The sequence below is a fragment of the Talpa occidentalis genome, unplaced genomic scaffold (genome assembly GCF_014898055.3).
Source record: "Talpa occidentalis isolate TD23 unplaced genomic scaffold, MPIMG_talOcc4v2.1 talOcc4.15, whole genome shotgun sequence".
Taxonomy (NCBI): Eukaryota; Metazoa; Chordata; class Mammalia; order Eulipotyphla; family Talpidae; genus Talpa; species Talpa occidentalis.
Window position 1 is genome coordinate 1939106 of NW_023601543.1, and position 7848 is coordinate 1946953.

A 7848-nucleotide genomic window follows, 5' to 3' on the forward strand; every position below is an offset into this window, starting at 1 on the left:
AAATAAATATCGCAGGGAGAACTACTTGATCATTTGAAAAACAATAAGGGATTGTGCTAAGCAAATAAGTCAGAAGGAGAAAGACGAACACTGGAGGGTTTCATGCGCTTGGAGCAGACACACCCACAGACCAAGTGAAGTCAACAAAGCCTGGCCTCTGCAGACAGGTGGGGAGCAGAGATGGGGGAGCAAGGCAAGCAAGGGGAGCAAGGGGCCCAGTGGCCTATGGGGACGGGTTTTGGGTGTCTTGGTCATAGGTGGGGTGTGGTCCCGGACACAACAGAAAACCACACAAATGAGAAACAAGCAAAAAATCTGGGTCTGTAGCTTTCTTTACATTGAAATTATAGATGAATCAAAGATTTTAAGACTTCAAGGAAACCAGAAGATGATATGGGTGAATATGTTTACACTCTTAGGATGGAAAAGGCCATCCCCGGTGGTATATGGGGCACAGATAGTACCTGGCACAGCACGACCGCCCAGGGCCTGAAGACTTCACTTCAGTTGCCCAGGAAAGCTTCCCAGTGGCGGGAACTCTGCCGGTTCCAGCCGCCGAAGGCTGTGGTGGGGTAAACTTGGTCTGCAAGGACAGAGACTTGGCCAGTTCTCACCACATGACATTGCTGGCTTACAGAACAGAGAGATGCGAGCACTTCTAGCACCTTTCAGGGTAAGGGTGAGGGTCAGAGGGCTTCTTTGGAAACTTACAAAGACAACTTGATGCGCTGTGGTAGGACAGCAAACCTAGATGAGAAGCAAATCTAGAACCTGAGAGTTAGATTTGCAAATATCCAGAGTGATTGAATGCCCAGCTGAAGCAAGAGCCCTGCCCGGGAAAAGCTGACATTCTGGAACAGAACGGGGTCGTGTGGGGTGTGCCTTCAAGGCCTGAGGCTGTGGGGACGTCCTTTCTCCTCCAGGCAACAGCTGTGCCCTTCAGGTGCAGTGTGACTTCCTTCCCTGGCTGCTGCACGATAATGAGCGTGAAATCACCGCGCAGTCCACTGAGGTGCTGTCAGCTCGCATAGAGGAGGAAAGTGGCCTGAATGAGCACCAGGAATTGGCCAGCATGGACCGGGACGATCCGGAAGACGGCCACTGGGAGTACGTTTCCAGGACGCTTTGTCACAGGCTGGAACATGAGAACGGGTCAGCAAGAACCCCTCGGCAAGGGGTCATGTTCTCAAGACATGAGATTTTTAACACCCTGGCAAGAACCCCAGGCAATGAGGCAAAATCTCGGTTAGGGTGGCTCTTAGAAGCCGAGAGTGACTGAGGGGAGTGTTGGTACGAATGGATAGATTAGGCCTGTCTGTGAGATGAGACCAGAAGACCCTCCCACCCGCCGCCCACATTATACTCCATGAGAGGGTCCAGAGGACATGCGATTCCTCCAGGCCACGAGGAAAGCAGTGGTCAGAGAGGTATCAACATCACTAAGCAGTTGACTAGTAGTTCCCACAGACCAGAGCGGACCAGAGCAAACACATCAGCCAGGGGGGCTAACATCAGTGAGGAGAAAGCCCTAAAGCGGTGGAGAAACAGACACCTAGGGACAGTGCTTAATCACTAGAAGCTGGAGTCTGAAATAAATTCAGTTATCAAGGACAGAGGGGAGATGAGGGAGTTGACTGGCAGGAAGTTGTGGTTAACAGGACAAAAATAGATGAACAGTCACTTAAGGTGCTATTAAAAATCTATAACCAGAAGGCACAAAAACTGGAAATATTATTCATGGATCTGAAGAATCAATATTATGAAAATGGCCATTTTACCTAAACAATATACAGACTCAATGCAACCCCTTTTGTATTGCCAATGCCATTCTTCACAGAAACAGAACAAAAAAATCCTAACATTCGTATCATGCTCCCTGGATTCAACTATACTATCAGCTACAATAACCCAAACAGCGCGGTGTTGGGAGAAACAAAACAGGCGTACGGACCAATGAACTAGAGCCACGAGCCCAGAACTAGAATCCCACATATCCGGAAAACAAATTGATGACAAAGGAGCCAAGAACGTCCAATGGAAATAGGAAAGTCTCCGTAACAAACGGTGCTGGGAAGCTGGACAGCCGCATGTGAAGGTGTGAGCGTAGACTGCTATCTGAAACGGCACAGCAAAATCAGTTCAAAATGGTTTAAAGATTTGAACGTAGGACCTGAAACTGTAAAAATGCATAGAAGAAAACATAGGTGATAGGCTTTTTGACAGCAGCCTTAGTGAAGTGTTTGTGGATTCATCTTCAACAGCAAAAGAAACAAAAGCAAACACAAGTCAATGGAGCTACATCCAACTAAAAAGCGTCTGTTACAGAGAAATAACCCCTCACTAAAATGAAAACGCAGCCTTGAAACTTACGCAGTGCTGTAAACGAATATTGTTCAATACAAATTAAAAAAAAGGGCAAGAATGCAAGGGAGATGAGGGCGAATCCCCAAATTAAAAAGTCACAATGCTTTGCTCTGTTCTTGGCCCTGAGGCAATTCACAGAACTCAGACCCTACTCACTAAATAGGTTGCCCGCTCTCCAGGCGGCAGTAACACGCAACCCCTGGCAGGTGTACACCGTGACAACATCCCCACTCCTGCCCCAAAGGCTATCCCGGGCATTTCCTCAAAAGACTGTACAAGATGCCAAGACCTGTCAAGGACTATTGAGCGCGAGTCTGAACTGACGTCGGTACCAGAAGTTCACAGCACCATCGGATGCCCTGCCGAGCTGGGGCTACGGAGACGCATTTATAAATGGAATCCTAGGAGACTGCCGCTGGGGACTGAGTCTGCAGACACACTCGGCGAGCATCTTCCCAGACCTGTAACTGGATTTACTACACCTGGGGGTTGGTCTGTGTCCTAAGAGCCATTACAGTGGAAGGCCACGTGGGAACCCCAAAAAATGCCTTTCCCCAGACAAGAAAATAAAACCAAAACAACACTGCTCACCGTGTTGTGGGGAGGATTATTGCCACCGTTAAAGACGTCAGGCAAGGCCCCGTCCTAGCTCCACTTGATGTACCAGTCTGGCCCCTGGAGACCGTGTGGCTCCTGCATGGTGGCCGCCGATTGCCCCGGAGCTCGCCGCAGTGCAGGAAACAACGCTGTGCCCTCTTGTCGCCGGAGTGGGCCCACAGAGTCTCAGGAACGTAGTGCACAGCCATCGAGCCAGCCACTGAGCGGGTGGGTCTCTGCTCAATCACAAGAGGATAAAAAAGGAGTGGGCGGGTTAAGAACACATCTTCAAGTATCCCCAAGGCTTCGGTAACGTCCACACCGCAGCCATAATCAGAAAAGATCAAGCTGGAGGCTGGTGTGGGGAACAGCCTCCCCGTGACAGCGCCAGGCCGCCGGGAGAGCACGAGTCAGAGGAGCTCCGCAGCGTGTAGCTCTGCACGGCCTTCTAGCGAATGGGGTGCACTGTTTTCTTCATAGGGAGGAATGCTCTACAGGCCGTGGTGCTTCAGGAGAATTTGAGGAATCAAGAAACTTCAGTACATCCCCTGAGATGTTCCCTGTCCAGGTCAAGGGCTCTGCTCTTCGAGCAGCCAAGCTCCAGAAGTTTAGGATTCATCCTCCTCCCCTCGCGATGAAACCTGGGGTCCGATGGTCAGGATCATCGCCTCCTTCCGGCTGCAGGCATTTCCCTCTATGCTGCCAAGAAGGTCCCTGCTCCTTAGCAAGCTACGAGACGCCCCGCGCCTTTGGGGACTTTCTCCAGTGCTTTCATTGTCCCCCGCACCCAGTCCATTGCTCCCACGTTTCCCCTGCACGCCCCTACAATTAGTATCTGGCACCCATCGCTCCTCGGCCTTTTGGCTAAGATCAAGTGAAGTATTTGGCACTCAGATGCATCCTCTTCCACTGGTGTGCGCTCCCTTCACCGAGTGATGTCAGCTGTGACACTGCCAGCGCGTCCACGCACCGCCAGCGATGAGGGGCACCATCGGCCTGGATGAGGGGGGGTGATTCAGCTTTCTCAAACCAGTCCTGGTGCCAACTGTTGCCAGTTGGGCTGCCCAGAAATAGACTCTGAAATCAAGAGTTGCACAGGAGCATTGTAAGGGCAGGAATGGCCACTGAGCAGGCTTCCTAGGATCCAGCAGACCGGGTCAAGGAGGAGTCAGAGTCCTTAGTGGCTTTTTGCAGGTCTTTTTATTGGGATTTACCCGGTACACAGCAGGCAGGGGTGCTGGGGGGCCAGGAGGCTGGCAGGCCTCCTAGCCCCCAGCAAGTCTTCACTCTATCTGGGCTCTCCGGCCTTCTCTCAGCTTCTGCTTCTCTCTTGGCTGCTTCTGCTTCTTTCGGCTTCTACTGCTGCTGGCGTCCCCGTGACGCCGCCCTTAAAAGCCCAGTCTCAGCCCAGGTGAATCCCATCTACCCAGGCCCACACCCTGCTCCAGGTGCCGCCATCAGGCATGCACTCAAGACCACAGGGTTCCGTCATCTCTCCTGATGGCGGGAGGACAGAAAAGCCTGACAGTTTCCCTTACTCTACAGGTGTATACAGACAGTGGCCTTCCAATCAGCATCGAGGCGGGGGAAAGAGAAAGGAGAATTGTAGAGAAGTTAAGCTGTGATGCCCTCATTACAAAGGCCTCAATCAACTCCACGGGCATCACTGAAACTGGGGTGACCCCTTAGGGTTGTCTTAAGTCAGGGTAAGGGAGGTAGACTTCTAAATCTCCACCTTGACCAATATTAGAAAATTCCCAGAAAGCAAGTGTGACCTGGGCAAGGTGACTCTAGCTGTGGGCAGCCTCTGAGCAAAGGATGCTGGTAAGAACCATTAGCCACAAATACAACTGGCGTGGGGGAAGGAGCGCCCCACCACGAGGGGGATGAGCTGAGCGCACAGCTACAAGTCAACCCAGCTGTAGGGGTTTGAAACACGAGCCACAAATTGTGAGAGTTCTTGCACTAAGGGTTAGTGACTAAAACTCCTGTGTTTTCACCAAATGAAAAGCAAATGACAAAAGCCACAATATAAAACTCATAAAAAGACGAGAAGAGGGCGACTCCCTAACCTGGGTGGCCAAAATCCAGGGAAAGTTGTTCAATTTTGCTAGAAAGTGATGCACATGTGCGCACAGAGCAGTGAGCAAGGACGTCAGCAGATTTCAGTGTCGGGAGAGGGGCCGGGAAGTCAGCTTCTCCGCAGGGTTCTGTATGTTGGTGCGATCTTTGCAGAAGGACGTCCATCAGCATATGCATCCAGACATAAAATATGCATAGCTTTTTACCCACTGGATTGTACCTCTGCGTTTATCTCACAGAGATGATGGGACAAATGAGCAAAGACACATATCACAACAATGTATGCAAGGAAGGGTTTTCAGAACAATTGTCCGTGGAGTGATTTGAATTCAATTATGATACAGTAACACAAAGGAATATTCTGAAGTTATTTGAGCAGTCTAAGATATGTCTGTATTGACATGAAAGACACCATCAGAATTACTCAGTGAAACAAAATCAAATTGCAATGTACTCACTCAAAATAATCTCACTGAAATAAGCTGCCACTATAAATCATATACCCACAGCCACCTGTCTACCAAACAGTCTATCCACATAGTTAATTTTATCTTATTATTTGTACCTTCCTGTATCATTTCTATTTTCTACAATAAGCATTTATTTTTTAAAACCGGAAATTAATCTCACTGCAAGCATAACCATAAGATAGATGAGAAAATTTCAAGTCATAGGCACAGTCAGAAAATCAAGGAAAATAGCGGCCAGCCTACTGAAGAGAGGGAAAACCAAAACCTGGAAGAGAAAATTATTTTAAAAGCATATAAGCTAAGATTGCCTAGTGCAGGGACAAATACAGCACAACATTATAGACAAAGTAAGTGCTGCTGCCAAGATGACTTGGAGTCACAAAGAAAACATTAAAGGCCTTTTGTCTGCTAAGGAAGACAAAGAAATGTACACTGGTCACGTGGGCTTTCCACACAAATAGTTAAAGCCAGAAAATAAGGCAGTGCCTATACGAGCCAAGTTCTGTTGCAAATACCCTCTCGTGCAGCTTCTAGTCCCCATAGAAATTAAAAATGTTGATGAGTGACCATGTCTCAAATAGAATATTGAGCTAACTCCTGATTATCCATGTGCATGAGAACCAAGAATATTGGAATCATTAAATGCGTGAGTTTCTAAACACTGGTGAACTGGAGGGGAGAGCCTCAGCAATGATCTCTATTCTTTTTCTTTTCTTTTCTTTTCTTTTCTTTTCTTTTCTTTTCTTTTCTTTTCTTTTTTTGCAAGGGGTGGGAGTGACTCTGGCTACTTCTAGAGAAATAAAGGAAGAATGCCAGACAAAAAGGCTAATAGCTTACAGAGGAAGACAACCCCCCTCTGAATAAGCAGTACCTGACTCAAGAACTAAGCAAACAACATCCTGGCTTGGCTCAGTGGAGCCAGTCCTTCCCTTGACGGTGGTGTTTGTCCCTCTTGGTGAGGTCTGGAGGCTCACGGGGTGTTTGACAAGGCTTCTCTGTCTCTCATGTGTGCTACAGGCTCAGTTCCCTCAGGGCTCAGGCACCCCAGACCTCTCAGGGTAGCTGGGAATGGCAGGAGATGCACAGCCTGGACCAAAGAGGTCAGTCAGGACTCCACTGGAGTGTTCAGGCGAGCGGCGCAGATGCGGTTAGACCTGGGCTCCAGTGTAGGGCCAGCACCTACCAGGTGCCGCACAAGAGCTAAGGACAGTGAGCAGACTTAGCAGCAGTTGGCACAGAAATGCGCAGAGGGAAATCTCCCACCACCGAAAGCATCGTGAACGTGACCCGCCTTCGTATTTACAGAAAAAGACAACTCTTTGCTGCTCTCCCAGAGGCAGTTATATGAGTTTTCGGCCCCCAACAAGGACCACCGCTGGTGGGTTAATGACAGAAATGTGTTCTTTCAGTTCTCAAGGCTGGGAGTCGGATGTCAGGTTTCAGCAGGGTTGTTGGGCTTGAGGCCTCTCTCCTTGGCTCCTCCCTCTGCTCTCATCTGGTCTTCCCTCTACACCTGTCTGTGTACTAATCCCCCCCCCTTTTTTTTATTTATACAAGCACTGGGTACAGTCAGAAGCATGGGAGGGTGAGGGAATTCACCAGAGCCAGAGCAGGGAACAGAACAGGCAGACTGACGAAGTACACTGCTGAGGGGAGCAGCGGGCGCTGCAGGAGAGGTCTGAGCGCCATGTGGGACCCTCGCCCGGTGGCTGGGGATGGAACTGGCGCTGCAGAGGCTGCGGGCAGCTTTGCAGCCCAGCGCTCAACCGCTGCGCCACCAGGGGAGGCCCTAATCCCCCCTTTTTATAAGAACACTGGTTAGATTGGACTAGGCCTCATCCACGTGACCTCACTTTACCTTAATAATCTCTTTAAAGGCCCTGTCTCCAAATACAGCCACAGTCGGATTCTGGGGGTCAGTGTTTCAATATGATTTGTGGGGGTAACCCAGCTTATCTCAGCGCACCATCCGAAAGGCCACTCTTAAATGAACAAATCTGCACTGCTCTTCAGGCCCCAACTCTGGACCACAGAAGAAAATACTGAGAGCACAAAGGGGCTACTCATCTCCCCCATTCAGGCCACTTGCTCATTCTCAGAGTGGGGCCATGCACAGCTCTCCAGCCTCCAGCCCCTCAGGCTCATTCACTTCAGAGTATTTAACAGTTGCCCAGCACTGTGCTATGCATCCTGGGGGGCGCAATGAGGACACGGCCTGGCCTCCAGGTCGCTCATTGTCTTCTGGGTTGCTAAGAGACAGAAAAGTCCCAGGAGAGGGGGCACAATGGAAAAAGCGTTGGAGTCACTCAGCACAGAGACTCGATGACCCCAGGGC